This window comes from Mobula birostris, chromosome 3 (assembly GCF_030028105.1).
Source record: "Mobula birostris isolate sMobBir1 chromosome 3, sMobBir1.hap1, whole genome shotgun sequence".
Lineage (NCBI taxonomy): Eukaryota > Metazoa > Chordata > Chondrichthyes > Myliobatiformes > Myliobatidae > Mobula > Mobula birostris.
The window spans coordinates 194,213,243-194,235,128 of NC_092372.1; positions in this window are offsets into that span (position 1 = coordinate 194,213,243).

Here is a 21,886-nt window from a genome sequence, read left to right on the forward strand (position 1 = left end):
GCAGGTTAGTAAGTCTGCAGATGACATGAAGGTTGGTGGTGTGGGTAGTGTAGAAGGTTGCTGTAGGTTATAATGGGGTAGAGACAGGATGCAGAGCTGGATGGAGAACTGGCAGATGGAGTTCAATACAAAAAGTGTGAAGTGTTACACTTTGGATGATTGAACTTAAAGGCAGACTAGAAGGTTAATGTCAGGATTCTTAGCAGTGTGGAAGAACAGATAGATTCTTCAAAGTTGCTGCGCAAGTTGATTGAGAGATTAAGAAGGTATATGGTGTGTTGGCTTTCATTAGATGGGGGAACGAATTGTAGAGCTGCAAGAGAACGTTGCATCTGTATAAAACACTTGGAGTATTCTTCCCACCCTGTCACTTGCAAAAATGCCACCACCTTCTCTCAGTTCCTCCATCTCCACCACATCTGCTCTCGGGATGAGGCTTTTCATTCCAGAACAACTAAGGTGTCCTTCTTCTTCAAAGAAAGGGGCTTGCCTTCTTTCACCATCAATGCTGCACTTCCCCACATCTCTTCCATTTCACACACATCTGCCCTCACCCCATCCTCCCACCACCAAGCACACCTTTCCCTCCCCCCCCCCCCCCACGGGGGTCTGACCCTACACCACTCCTTTGTCCACTCGTACATCCCACTGATCTCCTTCTGGTACTTATCCTTGCAAGTGGAGCAAATGCCACACCTGCCCCCTCACTACCAAACTGTCCTTCCAGTGAGGCAACACTTCACTTGCAAGTCTTTTGGGGTCATCTACTGTATCTGGTGCTCCCAGTATGGCCTCCTCTACTTTTGCAATGAGGCCTCACTCGTTGGAGGAGCAACGCCTTATATTCCGTCTGGGTAGCCTCTAGCCTGATGACATAAACATCGATTTCTGGAACTCATAATCAGGTTTAATATCAACAGCATATGTTGTGAAATTTCTTAACTTTACGGCAGTAATTCAATAAAATACATGGTTTGTGTCTGTTAAATAGTTAAGTTAAAAATAAGTCGTGCAAAAAACAGAAATTAAAAAAGTAGTGAGGAGGTAGTGTTCATGGGTTCAATGTCTATTTAGAAATCGAATGGCAGAGGGGAAGAAGCTGTTCATGAATCACTAAGGCACCGCTGCTTGAAGATGACTTGGATACTACAGAGGTTAGTACCCATGAAGGAGATGACTAATTTTACAAGTTTCTGGAACTTACTTCAGTCTTGTGCAGTAGCACACCCTGCACCACCATGCCAGACAGTGATGCAGCTAGTCAGAATGCTCTCCATGGTACATTTGGAGAAGTTTTCAACTGTTTTAGTTAACAAACCAAATTTCTGGTAATGTCACCCTCTCCACTATTCCCATTTCCCTCTCCTTACCTGCCCATCACCTGCCTCTAGTGCTCCTCCCCCTTCCCTTTCTTCCATGGTCTTCTGGACTCTTCTATCAGGTTTCTCCTTCTCCAGCTCTTTATTTCTTTCATCAACCAACTGCGCAGATCTTTACTCCCCCTCCCTTTCCTGGTTTCGCCTATCACCTGCGACATTGTACTTCTTCCTCCCCTCATCCCACTTTCTCACTCTGATTTCTCTCCTTCCATTCCAGTCCTGAAGAAGGGTCTTGGCCTGAAACATCGACTGTTGACTCTTTTGCATAGATGCTGCCCGGCCTGCTGAGTCCCTTCAGCATTTTGTGTGCGTTGACTTGGAGTGTTGTGTTCAGGTCTGGCCATCTCATTATGGGTTGGAAGTTTTGGAGAGAGTACAGAGGAGAGTTACCAGGAGACCGCCTGGATTAGAGAACATGTTTTATGAGGGAACATTGAGTGAGCTGTGTCTTTTTTCCTTGGAGCAAAGGAGGATGAGAAGTAACCTGATTACAAGATTATGAGTAGCATAGATAGAGTGCACAGCCAGCATCTTTTTCCACCAACTGCAGGGTACAAACCAGGGATGTGATGGTCCTTCCACTCGCCCAGGCAGGTGCGGCACCAACAACCCTCAAGGAACTCAGCACCTTCCAGTACAAAGCAGCCCATTTGAACGGTACCCCGTTCACCACATGAAACCTCGTTCCTTCCACCACTAGCGTACAGCGCCTGTGCTGTGTGCCATCCACAAAATGCACGGCAGTTATTTCTTCAACAGCTTCATCAGTAGTGAAAATGAATGCTGGATGTAGCAATTCAGTAGAAGAGGAAGCAGTATAGGAGACTGTGTGGGCGCCAGTAAGTCTTTGACATTATTGTGAAAGTGAAGGAGCCCAAGAATCAGAATAACACAGTCATATATGACATGAAATTTGATGTTATGCAGCAGCAGGAATGGATATAAGTTACAAAATAAACAGTGCATTAAAAAGAGACCAACGAGTGTTTGTGGGTTCACAGACCATTTAAAAATCTGACAGCGGGGAGAAGAAGCTATTCCAAAGATGTTGAGTGTGCATCTTCAGGCTCCTGTACTTCTTTCCCAATAGTTGTAATGAGAAGAGGGCATCTCCTGGATGGTGAGGGTCCTTCATATTGGATGCCACCTTCTTGAGGTACAGCCTCTTGAAGATGTCCTCAATGGTGGGGAGTGTTATGCCTGTGATGGACAGACATCCCACCTCTCCCGGAACTTCCGGGAATCTCCCACACATCAATAGTGGCTCCCTGATGCCCGCAAATTATATACAATATCACGGAAATCAATTTTTTTGAGAGCGAGTGAGAGAAAAGCGAGACCGTGCGAGAGAGAGCGAGAGAGAAAGCGAGTGAGAGAGAAAGCAAGCGAGAGTGCGCGAGCGACCACAAAAGAGAGAGAGAGAGCGCGAGAGAGCATGAGCGTGAGCGTGCCATTGAAGAGTGTTCCAAAAAAAAAATAAAACGTACGTCACCCCAGACTACACTAAAGTGTACCCCTGCCTAATAGGGGTCAAAATAATGACAGTGTTGCTCGCTGCACTGTTTGCAACAATGACTTTTCTATTGCCCATGGTGGGTTAAAATGTAAAAGACATGTTAAGGTGAGTTTGACAGGTGTCATTCGTTCATTGGCATAGCTAACATTATTTAAACTAGCTGGCTGGCTGCTAAGGAGCTACTCTATTGCAGACATCCCACCTCTCCCGGCAGTCTCCAGCAAATTGATGGTGCTACCTCGCTGAAATGAGTTTTTGCAGGTTGGGATGTCTGGATGGAACTCACTAAGTCTACAAACCTCTGCATCCTTTTGTGATCCTCTGCATTGGAGTCTCCACACCAGGCTGTATTGCAACCCTTCAGAATGCTCTCCGCTATGTATCTGCAGAAATTTGCATAAAACTCTTTGCTTACTTATCAAATCTCCTCAAACTCCTAATGAAGTAGAGCTGCTGGCATGCCTTCTTCATGGCTGCATCAATTTGTTGGGCCCAGGACAGATTAACTGACATGTTAACATCCAAGAACTTCAAGTTACATAAAACTAGCCATCCAGTCTTTGCTTTGGCACAAATACCGACAGATACTTGGTTTGGAGGACAATCTTCCCAGACTATTCTGAAATGGTTGAAGTTCTGCAGCCTGTTGTCAAAGCGTGCTAATCTGTCTCTGAAGATTAATGCTCCATCCTCTGGTGACCCTATGTCTTTTTCATTAAAATAAGTCTTTAGCGTCTTATCCACTTTTCTCTTTCCAAGCTTCCTTCAAACCTCCCATTTTCATTGCTTTTCCTTCTAACTCCCTCCGCTCAACTCCCCACCAACTACCTTTGTCATCCCCCTCCTATATCTGCCCACCACACCCATAGTTCACTCGTAGCCCCACGCCCCTCCCCATCTAGTTCTGGTCAGCTGTCATTCATTTCTCCCTTACTGGTTCCCTTTATCACTTCCTTCATTCATAATATTACTGCACTGATAGTTCTTTGTGTTCCTGCTCATCTCCCTCCAGCAGCTGTCTCCAACAGCGTTTTCACATTCCCCTTCCCCCACTTTGCTTTCTCTCCCTCCCCTCCCTCCCCTCCCTCCCCTCTCTCCCTCCCTCCCCTCCCTCCCCTCTCTCCCTCTCTCTCCCTCCCTCTCCCTCCCTCCCCCATTCACTACTATTTCCCTCCAAGAACTGGTGTCATCTGCCAGCCACCTTTTATTCCTCCGCAATCCACCAGTCAGCTTGGACGTGTCTCTTCATTTCCTTTCCCTTTTTTCTATTGGTCATCCATCTCAAGGATGGTCAGAATAATTGGGGCCTGCAACGATTTTCAGATCAGACAATCTAGGACTTACAAAGTTAAAGTATGCAGAGATGTAATTAATAACGCATTTGCAGCAGCATCACAGGCACATAGTACCAAATAGATAGCATTCACACAAAAAACATAAATATAAGTCATGCACAATGTGTCAAGCTTTGTGCAAATTAATCGAAGTGGTCATACTGTTGCAAAATGCCAGTGATTAGGGTTTTCCTGTTGGTTCAAGAACCAAAGGGGATGTAGTTGTTCCTGAACCTGATGCTGCAATCTCTCAGGCTTCTGCATCTCCTGCCCGATGCCAGCTGTGAAAAGGTGGCATGGCCTGGATGGTGGAGACCTTTGATGATAGGTGCCACCCTTATGAATCAGTATCTCCTGTCAATACTACCAATGGTTGAGAGGGATGTGCCTATGATGTATTGAGTAGCGTCCACAACTCTCTCCAGCTTCTTATGTTCCTCTGAACTGGTGGGACCAGAACATGAAGCAACTAATTTGTATCCTCTCAACAGTGCATCCTCTCAGAAGTTTGTTAGGATGTTCGGTGACAAGCTGAGCCTCGTTAACCTCCTAAGAAGGTAAAGACACTGGCGCACTTTCCTAATGATTGCATAGGCCCAGTACAGGTCATCCGATATGTTAACAGACAGGAATTTAAAGCTACTGAATCTCTCCACTGATGATCCACCATTATAGACTGGCAAATATTCACCTTCCTTCCCTTTCCTGAAGTCAAAAACCTGCTCTTTAGTTTTGATGGCACTGAACAAGAGGTTATTGTTACAGCATCACTCAACCTGGTGCCCTAATTCACTCTGGTAAGGTGACTCATCGGCACCTGTGATTCGTTCAACTATTGCAGTGTCATCACTGAATTTGAAAAAGGCACTGGAGCTGTGCTTAGATAACTCTTTCATGTGTTTATAGAGAGCAGACGGGGGATAAACACATAGCCTTCAGGTGCACTTGTAATGATAATCAGCAAGGAGATGATGTTACTAATCCTCACTGACTGAAGTCTACCGATGAGGACAGAGTCAAGTATCCAGTTGCAGAGAGAGGTACAAAGGCCCAGGCCCTGAACTTCAATGATGAGCTTGGCTAGAAAAAGCAGGGCCAGCGAGCACGATAAGAGAATGTGTGGCCTTCAAATATGGCCAGAGAATCCGAGGTTTGAGAACATGGTGAAAGAAAATGGGGATTGCAAGGAAATTCTGGAGCCTAAAAATACAGTCAAAGAATGTGGGATGATGGCCCAAAAGTCCAATGTGTAAAAGGTTGGTCAGAGGGCCTGAGGACTTCAAGGAAGGCCAGCATTCCTGTGAATTACAACAAGTGGGCAGAGATCCAACAGGGCCAAAAAGTTAGTCACAGGATCCAGGGCCTGCAAGAACAGTCGAAGAGAAGGGGACATGCAAGATGATTTGTGGACCTTACAGTGAAAAGCTATACCTGATAGGTTGGCCTATGCAGAGGGTCAGAGGACCGTTCATGACCTCCCACACCTGTCAGGCCACACAAGCATATCTGAGTCCAGAGCTACAAGAATAGCCAGAGTTCAGGGCCTACACTGATAGCCAGAGAATAGGGGCTACCTACAAGGGCATTTTAAAAGTGCAGCATCAGTAACTACGTTCAAAACAATATATTAATTGCTATGCAGGTCTATGATCTTAATTAAAGGAGGCCAATTTTCCGAAATGCTGATATAAATAAACTAGATGTCCATTAGTTTTTTAAACTGAACACTTGGCCACCAGCAGTTAAGGATTATTGACAGTTTTTTGACCTATGCTGCAATTCCCAATGTATGCAATTGGATTAAGTCAAATACTTCAAAGCATTGCAAAGATCGTATTCAGGGGTATATTTATTAGAGTGACAAATAATGGCATATTCATAAATGATTAAGTGATTATTCAAGTAACAGTAAGACAATACATCATACCAGTAAGAAAGTGCACTAAAATAAAAGTATTATCTCAGCTTTGTGTATGTTAGATGCAGGTACCATCCTCTCAGTCTTAGCAATAAGGTCTTACCAGCGAATGCTGAAAAAACTTTTGGCTCTACTGTCAGATGTCAGCTCTAACTTTCTACGTGCTGCTTACATGTCGATAGCCCACTTATCATAGCTGAAGCTCAGACTCAGTAACAAATAAACGTTTGAGCTATTTTTACAGCCGTGTTTGATTTTAATTTAAATTATGGATATGTTTCACATGATGAAAATGGATTGGCAATTCTCTGAACAGAAATTCTGCAATAAGCAGCCCCAGTGTTACACATGTTATCATCGTCTGTCACCTTGGGTCTCCACCCTCAGTGGCAAACACCGCTTTCAGCAGAAACTGCCTTCCTGCAAAACAAACTGAACAAACCTTAGCTGAAGACATAAACATGAACAGTCGATTCTGTTAGATTTGTTACTGGTGTAGGGTGAACTGTGTTCTAGTGTATGCTGTTTTATTTTTGCACCGTGTTACATTGCAGGATAATGTAATAACAGTTATTACATTGCATTTAAATACTAATTCTGTCATTTTTAGCTGTAAAAAATTTCCCTTGACTTCTCTAGGTAAGTTAGGTGACAGTGATGATAGTATATAATTATAGCTCTTTCTGAACTAGTTTATTGCAGTATTTTATCAGTTATGATTTAATGACTTTAAAATAATACATTCTGTTCATTGTATAATTGGTGCTGTTATCTATTTAAAAACAAAGATACAAGCCCTCTTGACACTGAATGTCAATGCCCATTCTCCTGTTTTAGCAATGTCCTGCAGCTTTTTGGGATCTTCTAAAACATTAACAATGTGTCCTAATTGATAGCTTCCGCAAATTTAACCATTAATTTCTGTTGGCTACATCAAAATAATTGGCATATTCAGTGAGTGGATGTGCTCCAGAAACCAAACCCTCTGGGAGACAATAATCTACTTTCAGCCTCTAAAAGATTGCTTTAACTCCTAATCACTGTTTTGATAGAGAGCCAGTCAATACTCACTGGAAGGGACATGTAGGGATAAGATTTATGATCACTTGGAAAGGCAGAGAATGCCTGCTTGACTTTGTCAAGGCCATATCTTGCTTTACCACTTCAGTTTAATGTTTTTTGAAAACATTTGTGAGGTGTAGTGATGAGAGCAGTGCAGTGGATATGGTTTATGTGAACTTCAGCAAGGCCTTTGATAAGGTGCTGCATGGAGACCAATCCTAAAGGTCAGGGGTCATGGGGTCCTGGGCCAGTTGGTAAATTGGATCCAAAAGTGGTTTGGCTGTAGCAGACAGGGAGTTATGGTAGAGGAGACAGCAGAGACTGCAAATGTTGGAATCCAGAACAAATAATTTGCTGGAGGAATTCTGTGACTCATGGGGCGTCTGTGGGAGGAAAGGATTTGCTGATACTTCAAGTCATACCCCTACATCAGTGGTGGTGGGGGCTGGGCTGGTGGTTTTCCACAGAGATCTGTGCTATAATCCTTGCTGTTTTAATCTATGTGAATTAATTGAATGTGGATGTATGATCAGCAAGTTCACTGATGACATGAAGATTGGTAGAGTTGTTAATAATGTGGAAGGTAGTCAGGCCAAGAGTGATATCGCTGTGTTGGTGAAATGGGCTGAAAATGGCAAATGGAGTTTAATCCTGACAAATGAGAGATGAGGCATTTTGGGAGTACTACTGAGGCTTGAGCATAGATGATGAAAGGCAATCTATGGCATGCGTACCCAAGATGGCATGCGAAAAAACTTTGGCACATGGCACGCAGTGTTGCCCCTCAATGCTTTAAGCTCCGCCCATAATAACTAGGTACATAATGATTACCTTTACTGCCAAATGATTTCTTATAAGCTGAGATGTTATGTTTTAATAGGCAATGTCTCACGACAGCTTGGAGCCATCTGGATGGTTGCAATAACATGTGACGGAGCTGGATACGTTTGAAATCCTTGCAGACCTGGTGTACACATCAGTACTTGGATAGTAAACGACTGGGCCAGTTGGCATTGGCTTGCCTTGCTTTTATTTTTTTCTTCTGTTGTTTGTGAGTAAACACCTGGATATTCAGTGATACTAACGGTAAATACTACAGGCACCTTCATGAATATTTATTTTTCAATTGTCTTTTTAACGGATTAATATTATTTTTAATAGGGTTTCTAAAAGGTTTTATTTATTTCAATCTGTATTATTCTTTTATTGATAGTAAAACAAAGAATATATGCTTTGCCTGTTGCTTGGTGGCTGAGGCCAGGGTCGAAGCGCTCGGAAGAGATGGTGCTCGGTGTCGGAGGGCTGGTCGGAGGCTCGAAGTTTTCGGACGGACTCCGAGTTGGACTGTGGTTGGGTGCTTCCAGGATGCTGCATCGGCAAGTTTGCGGCGCTGGAAGCCCACGGCTGGGAGAGTTTCTTCCTCCTACCATCTGTGTGAGATGTTGGGACTATCGGGAATTTGAGACCTTTTTTTACCTTGCCCATGGTCTACTCTTATCAAATTATGGTATTGCTTTGCACTGTTGTAACTATACGTTATAATTATGTGGTTTTTGTCAGTTTTAGTCTTAGTCTGTCTTGTGTTTCTGTGATATCATACCGGAGGAACATTGTATCATTTTTTAATGCATGCATTCCTAAATGACAATAAACGAGGACTGAGTGTCCTCATAATCTAATAATCTAATATGTAAATAAGCAACATTTTTCCTTAAAAAGTCCAAAATTATTGTTACTAATTCATGATCATCTCTGCTCAAAATTACCATAACATGTGGGAGAAATTTTTAAAAGATTGTCGCCAATTTGAGCAGATGTGCTCGAAAAGGTTCACCATCCCTGCTCCAGTGAGTACTGAGAGGCAGAGTGACATTGGAGCACAAGTCCAAGTGTCGTTGAAGATGACAGTTCAGGCAGATAACAAGGGTAAGGAGGCATATGAGAGGCTGGTCTACAAGTCAGGAAGGTTACGTTCCATTTTTGTAAACATTGGTCAGACTTCAGCTGGAGTACTGTGTGCAATTCTTCACCATACGAAAAGGTAATAATGTTGAAGAGATTCAACAGGATGTTTCCTGAGATGGAGTCATAATTTCTAGAGAAATTAGATCTGTTTTCTTCGGAGCAGAGGAGGTTAGGAGAGGTATATGTAGAGTATATATTTAAAATTATGAGGGATATATGTAGGGTAGAATGCAGGACACTTGTCCCCTTAATAAAACTGGAACAAAACTTGAGGACATGGATTTAAGGTAAGAGGTAAGAGAATTAGAGGGTTTCTCAGGGGGACTTTATCCATTCAGAGAGTAGTGAGTAACTGAAATACACTGCTCAAGAGAGTGGTCAGAGTCACTTGTAGCATTTATGGTATGTCTGGGCATGCACATCAATCACCTTGTTGTAGAGGCTATGGGCCAAGAGCTGGAAGATGGGATAAACAATAGACAGATTCCCTTTGGCCTGTATCCATGTTACATGATTCTATACCAAAATGAGAAAATCTCTAGATGCTGGAAGGACAAACAACACACACACACAAAATGCTGGAGGAACTCAGTACGCCTGCTGCGTTCCTCCAGCATTTTGTGTGTGTTGCTTATTGTGTTCCCCTTAAGGCATTTATTTGACTTTGTTGGGTCTACGTTTTAAATGATTTGTTTGTAACTATTTTCTAGTTAAAGTTAAAGGTTGATAACTATGTTTCAGTCTAACAAAGGTAAATTCATTGTCTATAGTATAACACGGCATGTGATGACGTCACCTCTGGTTTCGCCACGTCTTGGTTCGGAGAAAGTGTGAAGGTAGGTGCCATGCATGCAACATGATCGTGAAGAGCTCCGTGTCTACCCACAAAGAATCATTATAGAAGCAACGCCGTAAGTTCATAAGATTGTATTTGAAGTAAAAATATTAACGCGGTTTCTGTTAAGGCAGCGGCGGTTGGGGTGGTGCACGTGCCGGCTTTTCAATTTCAAACGCGGGGTCGGCTCGAGCCTGATGGCGGTTTGACGCAACCCCTCGCCCGCTACTTGGGGCGGCTGGAGACACTCGCTAAAAGAAGAGAGCGCGTGTGGTCTCCAGAATGAAACAGATGCTGTATATGTTTGTATTTTTTTATCAACAGTTTTCACCATACGATATTAATGTGGAAGAGTGAACAGTAAATGGTTAACCTTACTACGGCTCTGTCTTCATTGGCTCCGGTTTACCTTGGTGTTTAGTCAGAGTTTCAACACACTGCACGAGAACACTACACATATAATTCTATGTTTTTTGCTAATGTTTAACTGTCCTTGATGTGAGCATCCTGAACTTTCTTTCTCACTGGTACCTAATCCTGACCCTCCCTGATTCCACTCCTGACAATGTGAAGTCGAGAAAGCCATATCTTCAGGGCACCATGGCAGCGTAGTGGTTAGCATGAAACAATTACAGCTTGGGGAGTTCTGGGGTTTGGAGTTCAATTCCAGCGCCGTCTGTAAGGAGTTTGTACGTTCTCCCTGTAGACCAAGTGAGATTCCTCTTGGTGCTCTGGTTTCCTCCCACAGTCCAAAGACGTACCAGTTAGTAGGGTAATTGTCGTGGTAAGTCATCCAGTGATTAGGCTGGTGTTAGTAGGTGGGTCGCTGGACCGCGCGGCTCATTGGGCTGGAAGGGCCTGTTCCACACTGTACCGCTAAATAAAATTAAATCAAAAATATCACAGCTCAAGAAAAGTCGTCCCTGTGCAGTTTACCACTGAGCTCCTCCTCAACCATTCTCTCCCAGTTGCCAAAGTGACATTAGGAGAGCTTAGGATCAACTTGTCAGAGTGAAGGGCAAGGCCAGCAGAATCAGGGAACCCTGGGTCACAAGGGATATTGGTCAGGAAAAGGGAGCAAATGTCAGACAGCTGCAATGAAGTGAATCCCTTGAGGAGTACAAGGGATGTAAGACTACACTTTAGATTAGATTATGAGGACACGCAGTCCTCTTTTGTTGTCATTTAGTAATGCATGGATTGAGAAATGATACAATGTTTCTCCAGAATGATATCACATAAACACGACAAACCGATTGAAAAACTGACAAAAACCACAAAATTATAATATATAGTTACAACAGTGCAAAGCAATACCATAATTTGACAAAGAACAGACCATGGCACAGTAAAAAGTTTCAAAGTCTCTCGAAAGTCCCATCATCTCACGCAGACGGTGAACCTCCAGCGCCGCAAACTTGCCGATGCAGCATCCTGGAAGCATCCGACCACAGTCCGACTCCGAGTCCGTCCGAAAACTCTGAGCCTCCGACCAGCTCTCCGACACTGAGCACTGAGCACCATCTCTGCCGAGCGCTTCGACCCCGGTCCCGGCAACAGGCAATAGGCAAAGCCAGGGATTTGGGGCCTTCCCCTCCGGAGATTCTTGATCGCACAGTAGCAACGGCAGCGAAGTGGGCATCTCAGAAGTTTCTCCAGGTGTTACTCTGTGCTTCTCATAGCTGTCACCATCAAATCAGGATTGTGCACGGCCCCTAGTTAACACATACGATATCATTCAGAACAGCCGCGCGCGCTGCGTCGCGCCGCCATCTTCTCCTCCCTCCCCCACTTAAGAAGGAAATCAGAAGGGCAAAAGGAGACATGAGATATCCTTGGCTGATAAGGGTATGGAGAATCTGAAAAGATTGTATAAATATATTAAGAGCAAAATTGTAGCTAGGGAGAGACTAGATCCCTTTAAGGATCAATGTGATCATCTCTGCGTGGAGACACAAGAGATTGGAAATAAATTAAATGACTACTTCTCACATGTATTTACTGTAGAGAAGGTTGTGAATACTAGGGAATTCAGAGAACAGTGATGCCCTGAAACATGTTAGCACTGCAAACGGGAAGGTGTTGGCGACCTTATGGCGCATGGAGTTTGCAAATTCTCTGGGGCTGGATCAAGTGTATCCCAGGACATTGTGAGAAGAAATGAAATGGTTGTGGCAGAAATATTTGCGTTATCTTTAGCACAAGCGAGGTATCAGAACACTGGATGATGGCTGATGTTGTGTCTTTACTTCAAAGGTGCAAAGTCAAGTCAGAAAACTACAGGCTGCAGAACTTAATATTAGTGGTGGATAAGTTACTTGAAGGGATCATAAGGCACATCATCATTCTGCATTTAAAAGACAGTGACTTATCTGGGATATTCAGAATGGCTTTGTGTGCAGGAACTCGTATTTCACAGATTTGATTGACATTTTTTGAAGAGGTGACAAAGAGGACTGATGAGGGGAGGAGAGTAGATGTTGACTACGTGGATTTCAGTGAATGTTTTGAGGCAGGCTGGTCCAGAAAGTCAGATCACATGGGATCAACAGTAAGCTACCCAATTGGATATAAAATTGGTTTGGGGAAGGGTGGTAAGTGCAGAGTTGTTTTTCACATTGCAGGCTGGCAACTAACTATGTGTTGCAGAGATCAGAGCTGGGTCCCCTGTCTGTCATATATATTTACGATCTGGATGAGAATGTAGGTGCCATGACTAATAAGTTTGCAGATGATACTAAAATTGGTTGTATGGTGGAAAGTGAAGACAGTTGTCTAAGATTACAACAAAGTTCAATGATTCAAAGTTCAAAGTAAGTTTATGATCAAAGTACAAATATATCACCAGACACAACCCTGATATCTATTTTCTTGTGGGCATTCACAGTAATTACAAAGAAACACGGAAGAGTCATTGAAAGATAGAAAAGCAAACAATGTGTGAAAGACAACAAACTGTGTAAATATAGAAAGACAAAAATAATAAATAAACAATAAATATTGAAAACATGCAATGAGGAGTCCTTCAAAGTGAATTCATTGGTTGCAGGAACAGTTCAGTGTTGGGGTAAGTAAAGCAGACATCCCATCTCTCCCGGAAGTTCCAGGAGTCTCCCGCATATTAATAGTGGCTCCCTGATGCCCGCAAATTATATACAATGTCCCGGAAATTGATTTTTTTGAGAGCGAGTGCAAGAGCAAGAAAGCAAGCGCGAGAGAACGAGCACGAGTGAGAGCAACCACGAGAGAGAGAGTGCACACGCGCGTGAGAGAGAGCGAGAACAAGTGCGAGAGAGCGACCACGAGAGAGAGAGAGATCGAGCGCGCGAGAGAGTTCCAAAAAAAGTCAGAGTGGCAGAGTGTTGCAAAAAAAGAAAATATAAAACCTATGTCACCCCAGACTACACTAAAGTGTTCCCCTGCCTAATAGGGGTGAAAAATAATGACAGTGTTGCTCACTGCACTGTTTGCAACAGTGACTTTTCTATTGCCCATGGTGGGTAAAGACTGTAAAAGACATGTTGAGGTGAGTTTAACAGGTGTCATTCGTTTATTAGCATAGCTAATGTTATTTAAACTAGTTGGCTAGCTGCTAAAGAGCTACTCGATTGCAGACATCCCACCTCTCCCGGAAGTTCCGGGAGTCTCCCACAAATTGATGGTGCTACCTCCCTGAAATGAGTTTTTGCAGGGTGGGATGTCTGGTAAAGAAGAGTGAAATTATCCCCTCTGCTTCAAGAGCCTGATGTCTGAGGGGTAATCACTGTTCCTAAACTGGGTGGTGTGATCCTGAGGCTCCTGTACCTTCTTCCTGGTGGCAGCAGCTCGAAGAGAGCATGGCCTGGATGGAGGGGGTCCTTGATGATGGCTGCTGCTTTCCTGTGACTCCATGTAGATGTGCTCAATGGTGGGGAGGGCTTTACCAGTGATGGACTGGGCTGTATCCACTACTTCTGTAGGCTTTTCCATTCAAGGGCATTGGTGTTTCCATACCAGGCTGTATAGTCAATATACATACAATACATTCAGTCAATATACTCCCCACCACACATCTATAAAAGTTTGTCAAAGTTTTAGATGATGTGCCGAATCTCCAAAAACTTCTAAGGAAGTAGAGGTGTTGCTGTACTTTCTTTGTAACGACATGTAAGTGCTGGGCCTAGGACAGATCCTCTGAAATGATAGCACCAGGGTCTACATCAACTGGTAAAGTGGATCAAATGAAATTTAACTCAAAGAGGTGCAAAGTGATGCATTTTTGGTCATTAATTCAAGCCAGAACATACACAGTAAACAACACAGCCCTTGGAGTTTTGTGGAACCAGGGGTACAAGTACATAGTTCCTGAAAATGTGTGACACAGGTAGACAGGGCAGTGAAGGGGGCATATTACACACCTGTCTTCATCAGACAGATCACTGAGTATAAGAGTTGGGACATCATATTGCAGCTGTTTTGAACATTGGTGAGACTACAGTTATTGTTGCCGTCTAATGAGAATCATGCCATTAATCTACAGAGGGTGCAAAACAGAATCAAAATGATGTTTCTGAGACTGGATGGCTTGAGTTATAAGGGTCACTGGATAGGCTGGTACTGATTTTACTGGAGCGTACAGGCTAAGGTGTGACCGTATAGAGGTTTAAAATAAAACATGAGGGGCATTTGTCACAGCCTTTTTCCCAGGATAGAGGAGACCAAAATTGGAGAGCATAGGTTTAAGCTGAGAGGAGATTTAAAGGGACCCTAACAGGCATGTTTTTCCACACAGTGATGTATATATGGAGTGAGCTGCCAGAGGAAGTGATAGTCGGGTGTACAATTACAGCATTTAAAAGACATCTGAACATGTTCATGGATAGGAAAGATTCAGAGGGGTATGGGCCAACCTCTAGCATAGGCAACTTGCTCAGGAAGTCTATCTTGATCAGTATTAAAACGTCGGGCTGAAGTTTCCCTGCTATATGAATCTGTGAACCACTCCCTGGTTGTTTCCCTGCCATATGAATCTGTGGACCACTTCCTGAACGACGATGTGGATTCCGTTCACCTAGAGGCACAGTGAGCACGCTCTTCACCATATGACAAACTCTTTTTAAAAAAAGCAGAAAGTGGCACTAGCTATTATACATGGATATAGGGAGGGCCTGTGAAACAATTCCCAACCCCTCCCCCCAAATTTGACTGTCCCCAGAAATGCCACCATTTTGTGCTTACTCTACAATGGCATGCAAAGATTGAGTCAAGCAATGTTATAACACTGAACCAACGCTTAACTCAATCTTTTCTGCTGCAACCCAAATCCCTCCTGGGTTAAGTCCTGTAACCTAGAGATACTCATGTCATTTTTTTAACTCTAAAATTCTGATAGGGCAGAAATTCTGGAAAGTGTTGCGTGTGTAAAAGAGGGACCCAGGAGTACAAGTACCTTAAAGTGGTGTTACAGGTAGACAGGGCAGTGAAGAAGGCATTTAGCATGCTAGCCTTCATTTGTCTGGACACTATAGGAATTGGGATGCTGGGTTGCATTTACCCCCATTTTACCTCGGGATCTAATTTTGGAGTGACTGTGGAAGCGGAAAAGAAAAGCACAATTCTGATGATCTGAAATATAAACAGGGTCTGAGGCTAGAAAGCTGCACAGATGCACTGCACAACATTAGGGAGGGAGAAAGCTTGCTGTAGCAAATAGGTCAGTGGGCGATTCCTCCTGGGTTTCCAGGGTTACCTGGCTGTCCAGAGACAATGGAAGAAAGCAACAGGCAGTACTCTGGAAATTGCAGTGACGTTGTGAGACCATAAGACATGGGAGCAGAATTAGGCCATATGGCCCATTGAATCCACTCCGCGATTCGATTGTGGCTGATTTATTTTCCCTCTCAACCCCATTCTCCTACCTCCTCCCTATAACCTTTGACACCCTTACGAATCAAGAACCTATCTACCTGTGCTTTATAACTGGGCCTCTGCGGCTGTCTGTGGCAATGGACATTACAAATTCACTACCCTCTGGCTAAAGAAATTCTTCCTCATTTCTGTTCTAAAGGGACGTCCTTCTATTCTGAGGCTGTGCCTCTGGTCCAAGACTCTCCCATTATTGGAAACATACCCTGCACATCCACCTTACCTGACCTTTCAATACTCAGTAGGTTTCAATGAGATACCCCACTCATTTTTCTAAACTCTAGTGAATACAGCCCCAGAGCCATTAAATGCTCCTCATACATTAATTTTTTCATTGGAAAATAGTCTAGGTCTTTATTCCTTCTATCAAATTGCATGACCATACACTTCCCTACACAATATTTCATCTACTACTTCTTCGCCCATTCTCCAAATCAGTTCAAGTCCTTCTGCAAACTTTCTGCTTCCTAAACACTACCTGTCCCTTAGCCTATCTTTGTATCATCCGCAAATCTGGCTACAAAGCCAACAATTTGGTCATTGAGATCATCAGTATATAACGTGAAAAGTAGTGGACGCAACACAGACCTCTGTCGAATTCCACTAGTTACTGGCAGCCAATCAGAAAAGGTCCCCTTCATTCCCACTCTTTGCCTTCTACTAGTCAGCTAATCTCTTGTCATGTTAGTATCTTTCCTGTAATACCATAGATTTTTACCTTGTTTAGCGACTTCACGTGCAGCACCTTTTCAAAAGCATTCTGAAAATCCAAATAACCAACATCCGCTGACTCACCTTTGTCAATCCTGCCTGTTACTTCCTCAAAGAATTTGCCAGGAATTATTTCTCCATCATAAGACCATAAGACAAAGGCGCCCATTGATTCAGCTCCACCATTCAATCATGGCTGATCCTTTTTTTTCCTCTCTTCCTCAACCCTAGTTCCCGGCCTTCTCCCCATAACCTTTGATGCCATGTCCAATCAAGAACCTATCAATCTCCGCCTTAAATATACCCAACGACCTGGCCTCCACAGCTGCATGTGGTGACAAATTCCACAAATTCACCACCCTTTGGCTAAAGGAAATTTCTCCACACTTCTGTTTTGAAAGGGCGCCCCTCTATCCTGAGGCTGTGCACTCTTTTCCTAGACTTTCCCACCATGGGAAACATCCTTTGCACATCTACTCTGTCTAGGCTTTTCAACATTTGAAAGGTTTCAATGAGATCCCCCCCTCATCCTTCTGAATTCCAGCAAGTACAGACCCAGAGCCATCAACTGTTCCTCATATGATAACCCTTTCACTCCTGCAATCATCCTTGTGAACCTCCTCTGGACTCTCTCCAATGCCAGCACATCTTTTCTAAGATGAGGGGCCCAAAACTGTTCACAATACTCAAGGTGAGGCCGACTCAACCTTCAGGGTGTTCTGCCCAAGGACTCCCAAGTCCATCTGCTTCTCAGATTCCTGGATTTTCTCCCAGTTTAGAAAATAGTCTGCACTTTTATTTCTACTACCAAAGTGCAAGACCATGCATTTTCCAACATTGTATTTCATTTGCCACTTTCTTGCCCATTCTCCTATTCTGTCTAAGTCCTTCTGCATCCTACCTGTTTCTTCAACACTACCTGCCCTTCCACCAATCTTCATATCATCTGCAGTCTTGGCAATAGAGCCATCTATTCCATCATTTATATACACCATAAAAAGAAGTGGTCCCAACACCGACCCCTGCAGAACACCACTAGTCACTGGCAGCCAACCAGAAAAGGATCCCTTTTCTTCCCACTCACTGCCTCCTACCAATCAGCCAATGCTCTAACCATGTTAGTAACTTTCCTGCAATACCATGGGCTCTTAACTTGGTAAGCAGTTTCATATGTGGCACCTGGTCAAAGGCTTTCTGAAAGTCCAAAAATACAACATCCACTGTATCCCCTTTACCTATCCTACTTGTAATCTCCTCAAAGAATTCCAACAGGTTTGTCAGGATTTTCCCTGAAGGAAATCATGCTGACTTTGTACTATCTTGTCCTGTATCATCAAGTACGCCATCACCTCGTCCTTAACAATTGACTCCAACATCTTCCCAACCATTGAGGTCAGGCTAAATGGTCTAGAATTTCCTTTCTGCTGCCTTCCTCCCTTTTTAAAGAGTGGAGTAACATTTGCAATTTTCCAGCCCCCTGGGATCATGCCAGAGTCCCATGAATTTTGAAAGATCATTTCTAATGCCACCAGAGTCTCTAAGGCTACCTCTTTCAGAACCATAGGGTGCAGTTCCTCTGGTCTGGGTGACTTGTGTACCTTTAGGTCTTTCAGCTTTTTGAGCACCTTCTTTCTTGTAACAGTAACTGCACCCACTTCTCTTCCTTCACACATTACATCAGGCATACTGCTCGTGTCTTCCACAGTGAAGACTGACGCAAAATACTCATTTAATTCATCAGCCATCTCCTTGTCCTCCCCCCCCCCCCCGTGATTATTTCTCCTGCTTAACTCCACCACCTCTGCCATTGCAGTTTGCCAGCTTCCTCTGTCCTGGGTCAATCTTTCAAGTTGTCCCTAGGGTTACGCTTCCTCTCCCAGGGATGAGGTCTTTGGAGCTTCTGTTGGTGTTTCTGTAGCTCTTGGTTTTGACAGGATGTGGTTGCTAACCCCATGCCTAACCCTCCTTTCACGGCTGGCCTTGGGACTGACGGTCTATGGTGGAATTTGGCAAAATTGCTGCTGAAGGAAACCATGTTGACTTTGGACTATTTTATCATGTGCCTCGGAGTCCCCAAAAGTTCACTCTTAATAATGGATTCTATATATGTATTTCTAACATTATTTTTATAATTCTTTATTCTTAATAATTGTTTTATGGAGCATCAGCACACTACAATTCCTAATACTATATATACATATATATATATATATATATATATAAATGCACTGTATATAGCGAATGAAGTTGATCGTTAATCCTAACCTCTTGCCGACCATAAAGTCAGACTAACTGGCCTATAATTTTCTCTTTTGCCTCTCTCCCTTCTTACAGAGTGGGGAACCGCGCCGAGCTGCAGTTGCTTTTCAGCGAGAAAAATGATGGAAGTGTTAAAATGCACCAGTCACCACCTGCAGACGCCCCCGTGGGCGTCTAGAAAGCAGAGCCTTCCTATGTCCACGGAGGCTGCTAAAAGTGTATTGCGGGGCTTACAAAGCGGTTGCAACAGAGAGGAATGTGCAACTCCACCAAAAGTGCGATTTATCTCATTTGTTCATTGTAACACCTAGCTGTCACAGTTGTCTACACAACGGTGCTAATTGAACTTCAAAAGTAACTTAATGGTTGTGAAGCATATGGACGGCTTTCGGGAACATCATAAGATAATTTTTAAAAAACGCTTTGAATTCGGCCAGGAGATGACTAAGTGTAATCGGCCATTTTAGCGGAGTGCGCTGCCCTTGCGCCGTGTAATGGGATCTGACCTGCCGGCCCAATCATTTCCAGGGGATTTGACATTGAAACCAAGATTTCTCCACCACCAGAGCAACCGTACAAAGCGAGCCAGTAGGGGGTTCTCAGCTCATTACTTGTCGGTGCCTAACAGCCGATGCTAGATAGAGGAAAAAAAAGTTGGTTGGATTACTGTATAGCAATCCAGGGCGGTGGAGGTGCTTCCGCGGCGGTCTGGGCTGGCTGTGAACGAACCCCATTGCAGCGCCCAGTCCTTGGCACCCAGCTCTTCCAATGAGAAAACACCTGCCAAGTAACGCGCAGCCACACAGAGTTCAGTTTGGATTGAATGTTGATTTGCGAAAGAGGATGGGGTACGATTTTATCCCTTTGCCTTTACACCGTTCTGTTCGCACCAAAGAACAAGGAGCAAATCAAACCTTGTAGCTACAGAAAGGCACGCAAACTCAGCCGATAGTTTTAGGATCTGCAGTTAGTTCCAGACGTTTGTATTCACGGAGGGGAATGCAAAGAACTTAAATAATGAATGCGAACGTTTTTAAACTGTGCAATCAATCAGAGAGAGAGAGAAGGCTACCGAACAAAACTATTTACGCGAGAGAAAACCATTCCAGTCCCAAAGTTCTCAAGGGCACAGTTGTGAAATAGTTTTTAAAAATAAAATTAGGTAAACAATAGGACTGACGAATGTCGTGGATACCGTCATTAAAGAATGAACAAAACAAGCAGATTATTACATCACAAACGAGACAGTCTCTCTTGGAAAGGCTGTATGTACTTAAACAGATTTAAACCTTCTTGCTTAGTTTGCAACCGCGTCCTACACGACTGAGAAATGCAGAATAAGATTTCGTACATCAATGTCACAGACCGTTACGTAAAGAAAAATATGGTCAGATGCTCATAATTGATAACACGGGTAATTCCTGTTCATCTTACACTAAAATAGACTGCCCCCTGAAAATCGGAAACACACCGGGTAAATGTATGGTTTTCCTTCCAGATCATTAATCTGTTTTCAAGGAAGTGTGAACTCGCAGCAAGTAGGCTTTTTTAATGCCTGGCAATCCATGTTCTGACGAATAAAACAGTCTCCTATTTTTATTTTGCAGTAATTTATATTCCCGTTGTCATTTGATACATTGGCATAAAATCTACGCGTTTTGGAGGTAACCAGTTATTTCCCCCCGTTACCGCCAAAACGTGTGAACAGAGATTACAGATTTGTAAAAAGCTTAGATATTATGTTTAATTGTTGAATGTGATTAGTAAAATATATGTTTAAAGTGCCATACACTTTGCACCTGAATAGTAAATGCTCTTCAGCCAAAATATGTTTTCAGAAATTTGAATTTCCAGTGTTGCTACTGGTTTCATACTCCTCTCTTGGGTATGTGGACAACAGGACCCCGACCAGAAGTAATCTTAAGAACAAACAAGTTCTTAAAAAAGGGAAATTACTTTGCCTACGATTGTGAAATTAGCATAAACTGTAGAGTGATTAGAACACAGAAGGGGCCTGTTCAGCCCATCACGTTCAAGTTGGATTTCTATCAGAGCAGTTCTTTAGTTCCACTCCAGCCATGTGAAGTTTTCTTCCCCATGGATTTATCCCACTGAACCCTCCACTACATCTGTAGGCAATGCATTCCAGATGCTGCACAAACATCTTTCCTCACGTCACTGTTAGTTCTCCTACTTTTCACTTTGTACCTGCGATCTCCAGTCTTCAAACCTTTCACCAGAAGGAACACCTCCACTGACCACATTGTACAGGCCTATCATTGGGCGACACGGTAGCGTAGTAGATAGCACAACACTCTACAGTACCAATTACCACTGCTGTCTTTAAGGAGTTTGTACGTTCTCCCCGTGAGAGCATGGGTTTCTTCTGCATGCTCCAGTTTCCTCCCTCAGTCCAGAGGTTACTTAATTGGTCAGTATAAACTGACCTGTGTTATGCTAAGGTTAAACTGGGGATTGCTGGGCAGCACCACTCGGAAGGTCGGAAGGGCCAATTCCAGGTGGTATCCTAATAAATAAATAACCTTTTTATATAGTTCCATCAAATCTGCCCTCAGCCTCAAGTTCCTTTAAGCTAACCTTGTGTCTCAGCATCTCATCCAGTAAGTCTTTTCCGAACCCTTTGTAATGCTTTCACATCCCTCTGTATTGTGAAAAACAAATCTGAACACAGTATTTTTCATCTATGTTTTTTTACACCATGCCAAATGGTCTATTCATGATGTTTGGAATTAAATCTGATTTATTAACACTTTGTTCATCTGCCCTGCTACCTTCCATGATTTGTGCATGACCCTTATACTCCTGCACCCCTTTTAGAAAAATCTTTTCTATTCTATTACATCTCTTTCTTTCCATCAAAATGGACATTTCTTTGCATTAAACTTCTTCTGACACAGGTCTGCCTGTTCCACCAGCCTGTTTATAAACTTTCATCCTGTAATGGGTCTCAGCCCGAAATGTCAGCTGTACCTTTTTCCATAT